The following is a 19106-nucleotide window of genomic DNA, read 5'->3' as shown; positions in this document are numbered from 1 at the left end:
TCCCCTCAGAGTGAGGGACAGCTGTCTGGTCTTGTTTTGGAGCTAGCCTCAGAAGTCTAGTACTTCCACGGTGTTCTATGGGCAACCAGAGAGTCCCTAAGGTCAGCCCAGAATCCAGGAGTGCGTAGTCACAGACCCCATCTCTCTCCATGACAGGAGTGTCAAAGATTTTGCAGACAGGTTTTTAAATCCCCGCACTGACCTGTTTAATTTTTAAAGTCCCTGACCGCTTGGGGTCAGGGACTAGGCCTCACATACCATCCATCATGCCTCGCAGGGCACCTGGCTTTTAGGAGATGCTCCGTAACTAGAAGCTGAGTGAATGAACAAAAAGAGCAAATGAGCTTCCAGAGTAAGGATTTTTTTTTTTTTTTTTTTTGAAGTCAAGTTACTTCCCTGGAGACTCCTCTTCCTCCTCCACACTGCCACAGTGTGGGTACTATATCCAACTTTCATGGGATGGTGGTTAGGAATAAACGCAATCATTCATGAGGACGGATTTTCCTTTTCCCTTAGTTGTTGGGAAAGACTCGAGATGGCACCACGTGGCCGGCCCTGTCCACAGAGCTGCACGGCTTGCCCTCCTGCCCACGCTGAGATAGGTCACCCTGTTTGGCTGTCTCTCCTTCCTCCCTGCTGCCTGGTCAGCCCTTGGCAGCCTGTCTCCATCTCCCGCTCCTTCTGCATGAGCAGCGCGGGGATCAGAAGCTGGTGCCTTACGGCATATCTGTCTCTCCCTTTCTGCAGGCTGGCCTGGGGCAGGCTGCTCCATCCTCCTTGGTCTGGGCTGCATCTGCACGAGGAGGATAAGATAAGACCCGCCCCACATAGTTGTGTTGAGGGTGAAACGCGCCACCGTGCGCTGCGTGTTCAGGTGACAGCAAGTATGGCACAAGTGTAATTAGCTACAGGCATCCGCCCTGCCTTCATGGGTCCCCTTTCCCTCCGAACTCCACGCTCTACCCATAATGAACACCCTTCAGAGTCCAAAACATGCCACGTTTTCTTTCACTTCTGTGCTATTCCACATGCAACTTCCTCCTACGAGGAGTAACTTAAAGCCCTCAGACCGGTGACGGGCTCATGCTAAGTACTACCCCAGTGTTGGCAATTAGGGCTCTGCCTGAAACGTTCTTTCCCACCTCTCCTCTGCTCCCCTCTTTGGCTAATTCCTAGTCATCTTTCCAGTCTTAGTTCAGATGTTTCCTTCCAAGCTTACCCTCTCCCCCCAAACCCAGGTCAGGTGTCTTTCCAACCAAGGTCCCTGCTGGTTCCTGTGCGTCTTTCTGTAGCTTACAAAAAGGCTCCCCTTCCCCCAAGGCAGCATGTGTCTTGAGAGGGGGAAGGACTGGATTTCAGCCTCTACTCACCCCTTCAGCCAAGAGCCAGTGAGCAGCCCCACCCTACAAAACCACGCGCAGCTGCCCTGCTTCCGGTGAGCACCCACTGCATCCATCACACCCCATTGCGATCAGCCCTTGTCCCTCCAGACGGAGGACTGGCCGTGGCCATGTCCTGGCCATGGCCACAGCTGCTCCAAATGAAATCTCCAATACCTAATATACCACTCTGCACTTAATAGCTGCTCAGGAAATCTTTGTTGAATGAATGAATGGACCATGAAGGACAGACCACGGCCTTGTATTCTTCCCCCGTGTTAGTTTACGTCTTCCAGGGCCCTGGTGTAAACACAAAGCCCTCAATAACACATGCTGACTTATCACCCACATGTTTGTGGGGTCTGTTCTGGGTATGAGGAACAGGGAGGGAAGCTTCCAGATCCTTCGATCACACAGTGGAGTTCAGGCTCCAGCTGGAAAGAGCACTCTGCTGTAAGGGGCTGCCATCCAGGTGGCTTATGGACCTCTGCAAATGCTATCCTATTAAACAGCAAAGAGCTATCAAGGGTCCAGCTGAGTCTGCCCAAGAGTGGACAGAATGTGCTACCTGAGATTTCCCTGAACAGTTCAGAAAGCGCCGGGTAAGGGTACTGCCCCAGCTGCTGCCCACAGACCCAGAAGACAGGAATCCCGAGCCACATGCCAGGTGAGCAGGCGGAACACACACACACACACACACACACACACGCACCCCATTCAGTCCCAGAAGTCAGTGGGGCCCTGCCTTTAGTAAGTTGGCAATAGCGGTAGCTTCTTAAAAAGGAGAGACAGTAAGGCATAAGACAGACCAACCTGGGCAGTTAAGGTGCTGGTTTCAGTGTGTCTCTAAGGGGACAGGGAGGGGAGGGAGTGTGGTAGAAGATGCGAAGCCTGGGGGTAGAAGCAGAACCAATGTACACACCAGGACGCCGGGTCGGAGTTCTAGCTCCACGTTCCTGAGACAAGGTGCCTTCCCTCTGCATGTGTCCCCAAGTGTCAGTGAGCAGTAGAGGGGTCTTTCTACTCCCTGCAATTATCCTGAGAATAACGCCAGATAAGCATAAAAGCAATATTTTTAATCTTTTTTTTAAGATTTTATTTATTTATTTGACAGAGAGAGAGAGACAGCAAGAGAGGGAACACAAGCAGCGGGAGTGGGAGAGGGAGAAGCAGGCTTCCCACAGAGCAAGGAGCCCAACGTGGGGCTCGATCCCAGGACTCTGGGATCATGATCTGAGCCGAAGGCAGACGCTTCACCGACTGAGCCACCCAGGTGCCCCGCATAAAAGCAATTTGAAAGCGGCTAATTCCATAAACTTTTGTCGTTCGTTGGGTTGTCTCATTCCTCTGTGTCATCGCCCTGCTGCTATGGTGCTCTCCCTCCTGGGACCCCCTCCTTCCGTCTTCGTCCTTCACAATGGCTCCTAATAGTCCATCTGTCTCAGGCAGTCATGTGTGACTCCTCTAGATACCTATCCTGGCTTCTTGAGGGCAATGGTCACATCAGGTGTTTTCTTGAGTCCTTAAAGCTCAGAGCCGCCCAGCACCTGGCACGTGGGCTCGCTGAATCCAAGCCTGTGTGTACACACATGCAGATGCACACATGTTTATCCTTCTCATCCGCAGAGGAGCTGACCACTGGAACAGCAAACCAACCCCTTCAGCGAAAAGAACCAAAGGGCAGTGTTCTCTTATGCCAAATTTCATTATCCTCAAAACAGAGCTCCAAAACCTTGGCTGACGCAGTCCACCAAGTTGTAGAACTGGTTGACAGGTTAAAATCCAACCCAACCCACTAACTGAGGGGGAAAAAGGAACTTGCAGTAAGAGAACATGATCCGTAGACCACAACAGTTACTTCATTCCAAAGAGGAACCTTAGCAGCCCACCTGCAGGCACCTGCAAATGGACCGGAGCCATCTGGGGCTCATATCTGATTTGGCCTCAGTTACTTTTATAGCAAAAGACTTCTTACCAAGACTATCATGGTCCATTAGTTAAAACAGATGTTAAAGCAATGACTCACCAAAAAAACCCGAAATGGGCATACCTTGAGCATTTTAACTTAAGTATATAAATGTAGGCTTACGGACATTTTTGATGCATATTCGTGATCTGTCCTCTAGGTATGGGTCCACAGATTAATTGCCCAAAGTCTTCCTTGGCTAAATAACACACTGACCCTGATTTCTAGTTTGCTTTCTTCCAAGTGGATGAAGAACTTGAAGACACTGCGCAGTAGACACAAAGACTCCTGGAGGCAGACCCCCTGCACAGGGGCTTGCTTCTTTCCCTCCGACCTTTTAACTGTTACCATCGTCTTCGTACCTAGTTCACTGGCAACTTCTTTTGTAGCAACTCACTTTTACCAATTTTGTTGGAAATGCTCAACTTAGTTTTATAAACAGGCAATTACAGGAGATTTGATGTTAAACTCTTGGAAGATTGCCTAGCACACAGTGGTGCTCAATGCATGTTAGCTATCTATCTCCCACTCATTCCATTTATGTCATGATCAAGTTATTCAGTTACAATAGCAAATTTCACTGGCGCAGACAGGTACGGGAACTTGCACAATGGGCTCTTGCTATGCACTCAGCCTTAGTGGAGGGAGAATTACTGTGCACACAAAAGTAATGTGGGCATAGAGTAATGGTAGCCATTAAGGTGTTCTGCAAAAGGAATGGAGACTAGCCAGTAAGTTCAGTGGAGATCACTTAAGAGAGTGGCTTCTCTGATGAAGTCCTTCCAATCCCTTACCCTCCTCCCACCGTGGACGCCATCGCCAACCACAGCCCATGTGTAAAACCACACCCAGCTGGAGGGGTTACGTGAGGGTTACACCCATCCATGCTCCCTTCTCCAAGCCAGACATTCCCCGCATGGGGCTGCATGCACCGGAAAGGAAGAGGCGCTTCCCCTAACTCACACATCCATTCTCCCTCCTCCTCCCCCAGTCTCGCCTTATGCCCTGTGCTCTCCTCATTCACGCCCAGTAAACAGTTAGGCGGGACTATTAATGTAGGGCAGCATACTGTACATGATGCCTTCATTAAAAACAGCACAGTCCAATAAAGAAATGCTTGCACAGGAAATGGGATTAAGTCTTTCAGGCCTGGCTCACTCCAACTGGGGGGCTGCACTGAGCCTAGCCGCGTGCCTGGCCATGCACCGAATGCTTCACGGGCCTCTCCTTTTGCCCTCCGAGGCCAACTGATGGCACAAGTAACAGCAACAATCAGTTTTTATTTGCAGAGTCCACTTACGTCATGCAAAATACAAAGCTAAACCTTTCCCTGCAAAGTCTCCCCTTTAAGCGGGCTGGCCAATGGCATGTTAGAACGGGTGGTCTGTGTCCACTTGAGTTGAGCATTCTTTTAATAAAGGATTTGGTTATGCTTTAATTCTTTGGATCTCATTTTCATTTTTATGAGTCAGCTGTCGATTGCCTGCTGAATTTCAGGCAGAGGTAATCCAAAATCCTATGTGCCTTGAAATCGAAACTGACCAGCATCTTCACAAAACCAGGCACCACACTGAAAAAGGGATTGCTCCCCAGTGGACCTTAATGCTCATGTAAATCCCGATGCAAAATAGGGGAACAGGCACAGAAAGTGGCTGGCCGAAGGCCTTGGGTGAGGACAGGATTAGCGGGATGCTGGAAATCAAATGCCAATCTCCCAACCTCTTGTCTGAGCAGCTGCACGGCTTTCCCAGGTTCCAGTGTTAGAGTTAAGTGGCTTAACAAGGGCTTTACTAGGCTGAAGTCAATGTTAGAAAACGGATTCCACCAGCACGATCTGCAGCCCTCTGTCTCGAATAATTTACCCAAAAAAGGACATAGGTCTTACCCCTGAGGGACTGCATGCAGCTTTCAGGCCGAAATTCCTGAAAAGACCGACTCAGGAGTTCCTACCACAAAGGAAGAGTCAAGAATCCTCTCTAGCAAAGGTGAGCTGGCCTCAGCACTAAGTGGGAAATAAACTGGTTTAAATCACCACCCTCTCACCGGACACCAAGATGAACCCAATAGCCCGTACACGGATTATTGTGCTTCCTTGAGGGTCAGGGGTAAGCCAAGGCCCCGATGAACATGTTACCATCCAGATGACACCAATTCGTTACCAAATAACTATTGATTTAGCTGCAGGAGGCTGCCCCCATGGCTGTGGGGAGGAGGTCGGGTCAGGGAGCCTCAGGATCTGCATCAGAGCAAGCTGTGAAGGGCGGCCTTGAACCTGCCAGCCTCACTGCAGCTGGTGGGCCAGCCTGGGGGCTGTGGGTTTCCACTGAGAGACTCCATCTCTAAACAATGAGAACAGAAAGGAAAGAATAGAGAAATAAGACTCCTACGCACCCCACACCCCACCAGAAGAAAAAAAAAAAAAGGTTGGATACTCTTTTCTAGAAGACGGAGGAAGGAGACAGGAGGCAGAGGACCAGGGCAGACTTGCCCCACCTCCTCAGAGCTTAGCAGGGCCACCCGTGGGGACGGGAGGGAAGCATGTGCTTTAATGCCAGGGAGGTGGAAAGAGTAAAGTTAAGGAGGTCCAGTAGCTTCTGCTGGGGTATCCTTGGGCACACTACTCGAGCTTGCAGCCCCTCAGCTGCACAACACGAATGGCCTGTTGTGAGGGATGAGTCACCTAAAGATACTTCCCTGAGGATTACGTGAGATAGCCCTGAGAAGCATCGGACACAGATTCGGGCATTTACCAGGGCACAATATAATGGTCGCCTTTGGGCTTAGTAACCGAGGAAATGTTAGCACAATGCCTAATAGGGTAGGCATTCAAACCTGTTGGTTGGCATTAAAGTTGGAGAGCTACCCTCAGAGGGATCATGAGGTTGAACGGTCCTGGAGCACTTAAGATGGAAAGGAGCCAGATGAACAGGTCAGGAATGAAATCCGAAATAAAAAAAGACCTTGGCCCACAGCAGGTGATGGATAAACATCTTTGGAATGAGAACTTACACAGCACGGCATTTGCCTCATGACATTACGCCGGGACCAGGAGAAGGGACATGAACTATATAGGCTCTATTCCCAACCCACCCTGAGGATCCTTCCGGCCTCGGTTTCTCATCTCCACCGGATGGGCCCAAATTACTTGCTGTCCCTTCCAGCGCTCAGATTATTTCTAGGATTCATTCAACTGATGAGAGAGAGGTATCGGCCAAGGACGAGCCCACACGTATGCCTTTGTGTCAGCGTGGGGTGTCTTGGGAATGGGTGAGGCAGGCTAGCCTTCCTCTCACGCCAGCCCCACATGGACCAAGAGAAGGAATGCCAGGGATTAACCACTGTCACCTTTGTGTGATGCCCCACTGCCTTCAATGGCACTGCCATGCACGCAGGCCTGGTTTTAATTAAGCAGTGTCTGCGTCCATCCAGCCACCAAAGCTTTGATCTCCGCATGGGGCACGCTTCTGCACTGTTGACCGTGCTTCAGGAGTCTGAAACACAAGCCAGCGAAAGCCTTTGACAGTTCAGCCTTGACGAGGCTCCCGGCGGCCCCCTCACAGGTGTGCCCAAGGGTGAGGGCCACCGAGGGGCAGGGGTGGAGCAGAGTGAGGCAGCGAAAGGTGGCGAGAGGTATGCTGGGAAAACATGAGCACCGAGGCAGGTTTCTCTGGTTTAGGGAAGCTCCTGAGCAAATGCACGGTAAGGCCCAGGCTGGTGGCTGCATACGCAATCCAACCAAGATGGGGAGAAAAATGCTCTGTTGCAGGGAGACAGCTAAGAGTCAGAACAAATTCAGGTGAGCTGCAGGAACCTCTCCATGAAGGGAAAGGTCTTGGAATCAAGCCTAACCTCACAACAGTTGACAGGTTTAAAAAGAGTTTTAAGATGTGTGAAAGAAAAACTTTCCCCTGTATTGCACCTCTTTCCCCATGTATGAAGGACTCGCTGAAGGAATTCTCAGATTTAAAATAAGAAGTCGCAGCCCCAGATCTACAGGAACAGGTAGGCTGAGTCTGTTACAAGCAGACTACCAGAACAGCACATGGAAGCAGCAAAAGGGGCTAGAGTCGGGGTACAGTTGGGAGACCCCAGAAGGAATGGCCTCTTCTCCTGCACGAATCCAGATGCACCACTCCATCTGGCCAAGAACAAAGGGCGGTGTGTGTTGTGGGGTGGGGGTCAGGGCTCCTCTTACAGAACGCAGTGAACACCCGCACCTTCTGGAATGTGCTCAAGAGTTCTAGCAGTAGGGCGCCTGGGTGGCTCAGTTGGTTAAGCGACTGCCTTCAGCTCCGGTCATGATCCTGGAGTCCCGGGATCGAGTCCCGCATCGGGCTCCCTGCTCAGCAGGGAGTCTGCTTCTCCCTCTGACCCTCCCTCCTCTCATGTGCTCTCTCTCTCTCTCTCTCTCTCTCTCAAATAAATAAATAAATAATTTTTTAAAAAAAAGAGTTCTAGCAGTAGCCACTCCTCCCATGATGCAGATCTTCCCAGTCAGACTAGGATCGCGGAGAGCGGGGCAGCATCATCTCACAGGAGGGCATAGGCTGGGAAGGACGGGGACATAACATGGTACAGGGAACACAGAGAGGGGCAGACAGACAGGCCCTGCTTGGGACGGGTTTAGAAGCTGGGGTCCCTGGAAGCTTGGGGAGGACAGATGCCAAAATGATGCAGCCGCCTTCATAAGAGAAAAAGGTCTACTAGAAGACAATCCTAGAGTATAGCTCCAACTGTCCAAAAACCACGGACCTTCCACCATCTACGGAATAAGATAGCAGCACTCAATGCTTCCTGCAATATAAGCCCAATGTAGCTTCCCATCCTCACTTCATGAAACCCACCCCGTTCCAGGGACACGCTCACCTCACACAAGCAGACTCCAAAGCACAAGTTGGAGAACCACTACACTGGCTTAATTCGTCAGTGCCCAGACTCTGAAGCTAGACTGTGTAATTATGAATTCTGCTGTCTCTTCTTACTACTTATGTGACCTAGAGCAGGTTCCCTAACCTCTAAGCATTTATTTCCCTCGTAGAAAATGGGAGAAGCAGCCGTACCTACACATCATAGGGTTATCACAAGGATTAGAGGGGTGTATTCATGACGAATATTTAACAACTGTATCTGGGGGGGCGCCTGGTGGCTCAGTCGTTAAGCGTCTGCCTCCAGCTCAAGTCATGATCCCAGGGTCCTGGGATCGAGCCCCGCATCGGGCTCCCTGCCCGGCGGGAAGCCTGCTTCTCCCTCTCCCACTCCCCCTGCTTGTGTTCCCTCTCTCGCTGTGTCTCTCCCTGTCAAATAAATAAATAAAATCTTAAAAAAAAAAAAAAGTATCTGGTCCACAATAAAGTCAAAAAGCATTTGCTTCTTTAAAACTTACACAGTCAGATTTCGATTTGGTCTCGTGGACCTTCGGCCTTTCTAGGCCGTACCAGCATAAAGCTGAGGCAGGCTAACAGAAGAAAGACACAGGAGAGCCCCACAAAATGAGCAAGTCCCAAAAACAGTCTTGCAGCTGTGTCCATAGACCCCACACACACAGCACAAAAGATCACAACATTTCCCATCTTCAGCTTCCCTGAGGAGACAAAAAAAGAACCTCTACTTTTTATGACAGAGCAGAGGGGATAAAATGCTTATACAGAAGAGGCAAAATAAATCAGTTCCAATAACGGCCTTTTAATTCCCTGATCCCCAAGAGGAAGAAAGGAAATGAACAATGACAAGCATTCCAATGACGGCCATTACCAAGCAGCTTTAAACAGAAACAGCATAAACCACCTTCTCTTATCCAGAAATTCGGAAACCGGGGTTTCTGCCATCTTCGGGACTCCTGGTCATGACTTTTCAAACTCAGAACAGCGTAAGTGTTGCACCTTACAAAGCTGTGTTCACACACTCGTTGGAGTCAACCCCATTTCAACTGTGACCAACTGAGGCCCAAGGGCCTGGGCCCCCATAAGTCTCTGGGCCACAAGTATCTTAAGTGAGCTGTGTGCTCATTAAAGAGAATCTGATCTGAAACTAATGATGTACTGAATGTTGGCTAATTGAATTTAAAATAAAGAAAATAAAGAAAAGCTGAAAATATATAAATGTAGGAAGAAGAAACCAAACAGCCCGGTACCACTTCCCAAAGATAACCATTGTCAATATTTGAGTGTATTTCCCTATCTTTTTTTTAATACATAGGTTTCTGTTTGGAGTTTTGTTGTTAGAAAATTGACATTTTATTTATACACAATTCTACATGCTATTTGACTTTGCATAATAAAAGCTTCCCCCCCCCCAAATTCTTGTAACTTTTTAGAACATCAATATTCCATTATGTGGCCACATAATTATTATAATTATGAGCCAGTTATCAATTTATAGCATCTCAGCCGCACATCCATGACGCTAGGACCAGCTTTCTGAGCCAACTGTGCTATCCAGCATGGTAGCCGCTAATCACACAGTTAAGCATTTGAAATGCGGCCAGTGTGAACAGAGATCTGCTCTAGGTATAATACAACACACCAGACTTCGAAGACTTAGCCCAACAGGCATAAAATATCTCCATGATTTGATTATATACCGAAATAACATTTTAGATATATCAAGTTAAGTAGAACACATTCTCAAAATGAACATAACCTGGTTCTTTCTGCTTCTCTCATGTGGCTACTAGAAAGTTTGAAAGCACATGTGTGACTTGCATTCTATCTCTGTTGGACTGAGCTGTTGCAAACACTTCTCCGTTGCGAGATGGCACATGAGGTCTTGTCAGTAGAGGGTGCTGGAAGGACACTGTGGTTAGAAGGGTTTCCCTTCGAGGTTCCGGTGCTTTTGTTCTTGCTTCCATGGCCGAGCAGACTTCCCGGCCCCTGGAATGTGGGAGACTCCCCAGGGGAGACTCCGTGGCATACATCCTCCCCTCACTGAGTCTTGCTGGGGCCCCAGTGACTTCTCCACCCTCCAGTGGGCCCCAGACTCTCTCTCTCTCCCAAGAGATCGAAATCTCAACGTTGGGAGACTCTCTTTCCTACTTTATCCTCCCTCGGTCCTAGAGCTAGAAGTCGCACTTGTATTCTCTAAAATTCTCTTTGCCCCTCTTGCAGTTAGTTCTCATTTACTCGTTAATAATTCTTTATATTCCATTTTCCCTGGTCAAATGACTGGTCTGGTTTCTGCCTCCTGCCCGGACCCTACGGATACACAAGTCACAGACGGAGCGTCAGCGAGGCTTTGAGCACCTGCCCCGTTCACATCCTCCATTCCCCTCTGGTCGTTTTCTCCAGTACGGTCTCCCCTCCTCCGCATGGTCCATTCCCGAAAGGCAGAAATGTTTTCCACTACACGACTACCACCCTGCCATCATCGCGTGGGGAGCCCCTTATGAGCGCAAATTAGTAAGTCAGTCGAGAGCTAGGCCTTCTATTCATTCGACAAATATTCACTTAGCTGCTGTGATAGGATGGTACCGTGCCGCTGCTGGGTGGAGGGTGACGGTGGGACAGAGGGAGAGGGGACACACAGAGAAGAGAAACAGGCAGACGACACACACACTGGCTTCCAGCACCTACCAGCCTAGCCAATAAAAATAACGGATGCCACAGGTTACTTTATTCTAAAACAAGAAAAAAGTAAAAATTACAAAAATAAAAGCAGCCACTAATCCATTTTGAGTGCCCTAACTGGCCACAGGAAAATATATAAAGAAAACCAAGAGAACTTTTTGGACCCGCGTCTCTCCTCACCTCAGGCACCCAGCCAGCCAGCCTCTTACTAACCGACGGTTCTGCTCCCCATCAGCCGTCTGCACAGGCCTGGCTCCTATCTCACATTGACCTCTGCCTCCCCTCCCCGCAAAGCCACAGGCAAGCTACACATCCCAGGGACACTCCTGGGGACATTCGGAGCCGTCAGCATCAGCCCCACACCCCAACTTCAACCCAGCTCCTATCTTTAATAACAGATTAAGAAAGGGACGCCTGGGTGGTGCAGTCAGTTAAGCGTCCGACTCTTGATTTCGGCTCAGGTCATGATCTCAGGGGCGAGAGATCAAGCCCCGCGTCAGGCTCTATGCTCTGTGCAGAGTCAGTTTGGGATTCTCTCTCCCTCTTCCTCTGCCCACCCCCCCCCCGCTCTCCAAAATAAATCTTTTGAATAAAGGATTAAGATATTACCTGCTCCCGTGGAAATCTTAGTTCTCGAATTCCTAGGATTCATTTTAATAGATTCCAGTTCTCTGCAAAGTTCTCCATCTTCTCTCATCCCTTAAACTTAACTAATCACTTGCTGTTTCAAAGCCCCCGTGTGGTAACTACATGCACGGAGCTCCTGCACAGGTCTATTCCTTTTGTTTTTCATCTTGTGTTTCATTTGATTTGACTCTCAAACATCCTGGTCATGTGTCACTGACTGTAATACATTGTATATGAAAAATCGCCTTCCTCCAGAGAGGAATTCTGTGCCTTTCACAGGCAAGTGGATAGAGAAGTGGCCTTGATTCAGCCCGGCCGATCAGAAGCTAAGTGTCGGCCTTGGGAGGGCTGGTCTATTCCCCCTTTGCCCTCTCTCCCAACATAGAACCTGTCAGGACTCCACGCTGATAGCGGGGGAGGGGAGGTTAGCAGGACCCCTCCCCTCTTGGGTGAGCCCTAGAACCGCAATTTGTCTCCTCAGTTCTGCAAGATCACTGAAAGCTCTGCGCACCTATTTAGCCTCTTTGCTGCCACTTACAAGTCCACAAAAAAAAGTGAGGGGAACATGACACCGGATGTCAGGCTCGCCTCTCCATCCTTCCCTTCTCCCCAGGACTCACCCCCTTAGCAGCCTCCAGACAGACCTTATGTCATTTATATTCACACACACGATAGGCAGGTATATGCTTTTCTAGTGCCCCCCGTGGAAGGATGGGTGGGGTGCAAACTACTCTGACAAGACCAGGAGAAGTCTGAGAAAGAAACCGCTCGCTGTCAGCTTCCCAGCCCAACCTCTCTGCTTTGCCCCTTTCAGACGTTCCAACCCTTCAGACCTCTCTGCTGCCTCACTTCCAGTTGCAAAACCATGCTTCTCAGCTATACCCAGTCTGCAGTGGACACCGTGTCTTAGTGCCCCACTCCGACCATAAACCCTGTGTTTTCATTGCAGAGATTTCCGCTTGAATCGTAATATTCTTGTGCAATAAACTATTTTCATCTGACTGGTGCTCCTCCTGTAGTTCTCTGCAGTTCTGTATACACACATTCTTTAAGACCTTTCCAGAGTGCTCCTCTCCTCAGGTCTGCTCACATGAGGGGGGGCTGCTCATCTGCTTCCTGCCTCTCGTGGACACGGCTTTCCTAGCAGGCTCTGAGATTTTGTTTGCAAACTCATCTTGCATAGGAATGTTTCCTCCTTTTTTGCCCCTCCCGGACAGCTGACACCATGGTTGGGCCGCGCCCTGTAGGATATGCAACTCTGAACAAGGCTGGAAGGCAGGCTTTTAGGATCTTCTCCTTTATGGACAAGGAAGCGCAGGGTATCAATCAGATCTGTGGTGCTGTCCAGCCGTGGGTCCCATCACTGAGGGCTGCCGTGAATGACCGCCTCCAGCACACTGATCATGGCGTTTGGTCCTGCTCTCCCGCCATGTGCAAGGTGCACGGACACCATTTGCTGGGGCAAGTTTTGAAGTCTGAGACAGCACTCCCTGCACCTTCCATTCCTGGTCCAAAAACTGTTCCTTTTGGTCTTAAACTCAATTTTTTTTTTTTAAGATTTTATTTGTTTGAGAGAGAGAATGCATGAGCAGAAGAGAGAGGGGCAGAGAGGGAGAGGGAGAAGCAGGCTCCCCACTGAGCGGGGAGCCCGACGTGGGGCTTGATCCCAGGACCCTGAGATCATGACCTGAGCTGAAGGCAGACGCTTAACTGACTGAGCCACTCAAGTGCCCCCAATTTTGTTAAAAAAAACATTCCTAGAGGAGAGAACAGAGGAGTTCGTGTTTGGAACAGAGGAGAGACGATTTTGAATGTGTTTACTACAGTCACAACAAGTCCACAAAGAAATGTTAATATGGCCCTCTTAACTATTAAAAAGCTTGTATTCTTTTAAAAAAAAGTTATAAATTCTTTAATATATAGAAATAGATAATTCAATGACAAATGCATGGGCGGGGGGAGACTGCGAGCATATAGTCGATGTTAAATGATAACTCAAGGTTGTAATTCAGAGTGAGAATTTTATTTTTAGCTTATTTTAAACACATTTTCTGCCATCATTAATATATTGTCCAGGATGCTTTTCCTAAGCTCACAACCCAAAGGAAAATGAATGATACAATGAGACCTATTTGTTCTCCCTCACCCACGCCCCCCAGACAGATTGGCCCTTTGCGGAGGACAAGCTAGGGGCCTCCTGGAGAAACAGTAGAGCAGAATCCAGGCCCGCCATGGAAGGCTACCGAACAGGGGAGGGTTTAAGGGCTCCCCGAGGACGGCACCAGCTTAGAAAGACACAGAGTGCTGACGGGCGTATTTATCACTTGCTCCCTAACTCGCACAGAGCCCAGGAAGACATACAGCCTGAAGGAGGGACAGGAAGCTGAATCAGCCTATAGGAGAAAGTAAGTATCTACGAAAGCTAACAATTCAAAATTAGGAATGGCTTCCACCAAACTTCCACGGAAAAGCCCTCCCGATGCCCCCAAACTAACATCAGGGTGCTCTGCTGTTACTATTTCTTCGGCGCCCCCGTCACCATTCACGAGTGCACCCCACTGCAACAATGCTGGGTGTGTGTTTAGATCCTGGCCCAGGAGCCCAAAGACTGGGTCTGCTCCCTTCCCTGCTGAAGCCCCAGGGCCCAGTAAACTTCTCTTAAGTGAATGTAGCACACAAGCAAAAATATTCTTATAACATTCCTGGTTTCTAAACAAATCAACTTTATTTGCTTAGTTTCATTTTACTTTTTTTAAAGAATTTATTTATTTATTTGACAGAGAGAGAGACACAGCGAGAGAGGGAACACAAGCAGGGGGAGTGGCAGAGGGAGAAGCAGGCTCCCCGCGGAGCAGGGAGCCGGATGCGGGGCTCGATCCCGGGACCCTGGGATCATGACCCGAGCCGAAGGCAGACGCTTAATGACTGAGCCACCCAGGCACCCCACTTAGTTTCATTTTATGGGGGAAAAAAATGACTTGAGCTGTTAGTCGTCTCTGGCTCAAGCAGGGGTGACTCCTGGGCTTCTATCCCTAGGAGCACCCCGGTGATCTCAGGATTGTGCCGGTGGAAGGCAGAGAACACGAGGACGTCACAATCCTCACCCCTTTCAGGCCGACAAGACAGCTCAGGTCGGCAAAGTGATGACCTTAACCTGGATTAGTTGGAGAACGAAAACTTTAAGGAAATGGAATGTGGGACAATCTATTTGAGGCACCTCTAATCCTCTTTAGAAAAGGGCAGGCATCATAATGTATACAAAACGCTCCCCCACACACAGATTCCTTCACACAACCTCACTTAACAGGGAGGTCCTGCAGGTGCTACTACACCCAGTTCACAGGCTGGGGAAGGCCAGATGTGTTCAGAGGAAATGCTGGGCCGGAGCACCTGCTGTGTGTGGGGTGGTGGGCGGGGGCACTCTGTCTATGGAGCATGGAACAGGGTGAGGGAAGAGGAGGGACGGACCGGAAGGGACACTTTGCCCATGACCAGTTGTGCTTTGTGTTGTGACAACAGTGCAGACCTTCGGGAAAGGGGAGTGACCCCTAACCCTACCCCAGGGTTCAGAAAACAATGAAGCTTGTGCTGATCTCTATGACTGCAGGCTCCGGAGGGACCAGAATGAATGGTCTGGCTTCAGTGAGAAGCATGTGGGCTGCTGGAGGGGTGACAGCCATCCTGCTCCTGGCTTGTGGGTCTCGGGTCTATCATTGGGAAGAGAGTCATTTCCAAGGGGAAAACTGCTTAGAACCTTATTTTTACTGAGATGCTTCCTTTTTGGACACTCATTTCTCCCCACTTACATCTCCCCAGGGCCCCCGTTTTACTCAGGACCCCTGAGCCCCTGGCCTCCCTCTGAGGAGGTCACTCTGGACCTGTGTGGTTCCGTCCTGTAAAAACCACTGGTCTTAGCCAAAACGATGGAGAGGATGCCAACCGATTCCTGGGGCAACAAAGACAGATGCCCTCCCTAACTTCTCTTTCTCTCACCTGCCAAAGTTTCTCTGGATAAAGTCAGGCTCAGGGGATGGGTCCATAGCATTGCTTTTGTCTTCTTATTCAATAACACTCTTCATATTTTATTTTGTTTTAGTTTTTGTTAAAGCAAAGTTTTCTATCTGAAGAATTACCCCTCTTAGCATCACAGCTACCTGCCTCCAACACAACACGTATTTCTCTGATCTTTCTCTGGGCTCCCAGGGTTCCGGTTCTAAGACCCTGTACCTAAAAAGCTCGACCGCCCTGAAAACCAAATACCGCCTTAAGTTGCCACTGGCGTGTTTCCTCTACTAACAAAGTTCATTGTTCTTACAAAGCTAAGTCTCCACCAGAGGAGAAAAGAATTTGTAGATGTCAGAAGCAGGAAGAAACTGCCAGAAACACAGTCAATGCTAAAACAAACAGCAGTGCCTTGAACATAGAGGGAGACAATAAATACATGAATGAACAAACAGTCTCAAGAATCAACCCTCACCTTACTTCCTGAGTGCGTTCCTGAGCTGCACACATCCCAAGCCTCAAACCTGCCTACCGTGGACTGAGAAAGGTCTGCCTTTTCCCCCCCACCCTTCTCTCTCCACCAGAAACACTCCGAGATCTTGAACGAGAGGTGTTAGCAATGCACACTTTCTTCATTACAAGGTAATGATTCTACATTCTTTAAACCTGCAAATGCAAAGCGCCAGTGAGTACAAAGTATAATCATTATTTACATAAACTTTCTAAAAGTGAACTGGAGACTCTCTTTCATAGGGTAACTCTCTGGTTTAAGGGGGAAAAAAAGGACCCTCCAGGGCACCCAGGCACAAGTGAAAGGTACCTTTGGGGTTCAGAAATAAATTTGATATGTGTTATAAAACCATGTATTGAAATGTTTACCTCGACTCCCTTCAGGTTTCCTCCTGCAAATTGGCTAATGCGCCAACAGGGGCAGCAGGTACTCGGAATTGCAAAGCTCCGAAATTTTAATAATTTCCTATACGCCACTGAATGAGGACTATTAAAACAGCTGGACTTAGATGATTCATAAAGAAAGTATTTATGGAAACAATTACAGGCACCATTAGGAATTTTTCTCAGAAATCTCTTAATCATAGTTTAATTGAACCCTCATCTCAACTTCAGATTTTTATTTAAATTGTTTCTATGCTTTGACTTTGGAACACCAACCCCTTTCGGACCTCCCTCCAAACATTAAGCTCCGCTCAAACCCAGAAGCCTCTCCGCCTGCCTTTCCTCAACCCTCATAGGGCTTCAGCCCCTCGCCGACCCCCGTCCACTCTGGGGCAAGGAAGAACCTACCCTGTGGCTGCTTTCAAATAATCACAGGACTGGTCTTGGCTGTTTTCCTGCCCTTTACAGAGTTTCTCTGCTTTCTCAGTACAAGACCAAAACAAACAAACAAAAAGGGCAGCTGGGGGAGGGTGTGAAGTTAGGGAGGTAGGTCTACAAACTGCCCCTCTGAGCTAAAAGCAGAAAACCTCATAACTAGATTCTAAACGAGGTATGTGTTCACTCAACTCTTACATGTGACAGGAATAATCGCAATAGTCTTGCATAGAATTCCTGAACATTTTCTTAAAGATTCCACATCTTACACTCAACATCCTGAATAAAGTGTTAAAGAGTCTGTGAATGGAGTGCTCAGGTGGTATATATTTTTTTAATTTATTTATGAGAGGGAGCGTGTGCACACACGCACAAGTAGGAGGGGCAGAGGGAGAGGGAGCCCCAAGCAGACTGCCCTGAGCTCAGAGCCCAATGTGGGGCTCGATCTCACAACCCTGAGACCACAACGTGAGCCGAAACCAAGAGTCGGACGCTCCACCTACTGAACCAGCCGGGTGCCGCTCAGGTGGTTTTACAACCAATAAATGAGCTGGGGTAGGGAGTGCTAAGAGTCTCCCCGTGGCTCTGGAACGACAAAATGAGGAACGGTGGGACCTGTGTGCACCGCCCCCTCACACCGGTACACGCGCGGTCTTCCATCCTCTCCTGACCTCACCCGTCACACAGGGCCTTACCCTTGCTCCCACAAGGAAGGCAAATGTCCACACAGACAAATGGAAGTTACTTTTCTTTTCTCGTTTTATTCTCAGGGGCTTTATGCCTTTTCAGAACGATGCATAATGTGCCGGTCATGATCACCAGGAAGCATCAGGAGTCCCTGGAGAGGTCAAACACAGTACAACCTCATTGCCAACCAGCAAAAGCCACTGCCACGGGCCACCCGTGTTTGGCCACGTGCCTGTCAGGCTTATGACCTTGATTAATAAAAATCACAGTGGAGGCTGATGTAGCATCAAGTGATTTTCACTAAAAATTATTAAAAAAAAAAAATCCAGCTTGATGAAAGAAGCATCAGTGTGCATCTTTGGCCCATCAATAGAACACAGATCCCCTCAGTGGTATCAATACCACTAGGCCATCTTCATACTTTAGAGAACCCACATAATGCAGGGAGCACCCAGTCCTTAATAAGCCCTTTAATTAACACCAGACAGATAAAAAGGGCTCTCAAATGTCCACTCATGCTCAAGGAAGAAATGTAGGATACTGGCCACTATTAGATGTTGTTCCTTGTATCTCGCAATAATACTGCTCAGTAATCCAGCTGAGGATGAACATTAATGGCAGGCACTTAAGCAACGTGACAGTCCCCAAAACACGGGCACAGCCTCTGACTCGGCTATCCCACACACAGCAATTAGGCCTGCCGAAATGCAAAGAGTAGATGGAGAGACCCACAAGTGTATTCGTCGCAACATTTCTTTATCATAGCAAAGAGTTTTTTTAATTCACAGGGGAATGATTATATAATCATTATAATTTATCATTATAATTTAATACAAGAGAACACTGTGAGGCTATTACCCAGGAATATGGACTATCTGTATATACGGACATGAAAGGATTCTGTAATTTGCCATAGAGTAAAAAGGAAAGCTGTAGAAGTATGTACTATACGACCCCATTTTCCTGTTAAAAATCAGTAGCTGGCATCTGAGTGCTCATGCTCCAGGGTTTTGTTAAATATTGACATGGGTTTTTAAATTTAACATCACTAACAGACCTAGGACTTATTTAATATTCTCCATTTGAAAACCGAGGAAAGTCAGGCTCTTGTTGTAAAGATTTGCCCGAGGTCAAAAATCCAGTGAGCTGTGGGTCAGGCACTGATGTGTGTTATGTGCATTAAAAAAAAAAAAAAAGAAAGAAAGAAAGAAATGCAAGATTACCAGAGGTGTTAATGGTGATAAGCTCTCTAGAGAGGGAGCAGGAAAGTATGATTTTTAGGGACGCCTGGGTGCCTCAGTCGGTTAAGCATCTGCCTTGGGCTCAGTTTATGATCCCAGGGTCCTGGGATCGAGTCCCACATCAGGCTCCCTGCTCAGCAGGGAGCCTGCTTCTCCCTCTGCCCCTCTCCCCCACTCATGCTCTCTCTCTCAAATAAATAAATTTAAAAAAATAGAAAATAGGATTTCATTCTCTTCTCAACAATAAGAATTTATTTGCCCCATCAAGAAATTCTAGTTGTAAATTGAAAAAGACAGACAGACAGAAAATCCA

General features: G+C 48.4%; 1 protein-coding gene across 12 annotated transcripts in view; it reads right to left on the bottom strand.

Moving 5' to 3' along the window:
• LOC113931924 (nitric oxide synthase 1 adaptor protein) overlaps positions 1–19106 on the bottom strand; it is a 277773-nt gene that overhangs the window by 125789 nt on the left and 132878 nt on the right. The gene's annotated exons all lie outside the window — the stretch shown is intronic.

Source organism: Zalophus californianus, chromosome 10 (assembly GCF_009762305.2).
Source record: "Zalophus californianus isolate mZalCal1 chromosome 10, mZalCal1.pri.v2, whole genome shotgun sequence".
NCBI lineage: Eukaryota > Metazoa > Chordata > Mammalia > Carnivora > Otariidae > Zalophus > Zalophus californianus.
Note: the sequence above shows the minus strand (reverse complement) of the source record. Positions and strands in the feature narration are given on the sequence as shown.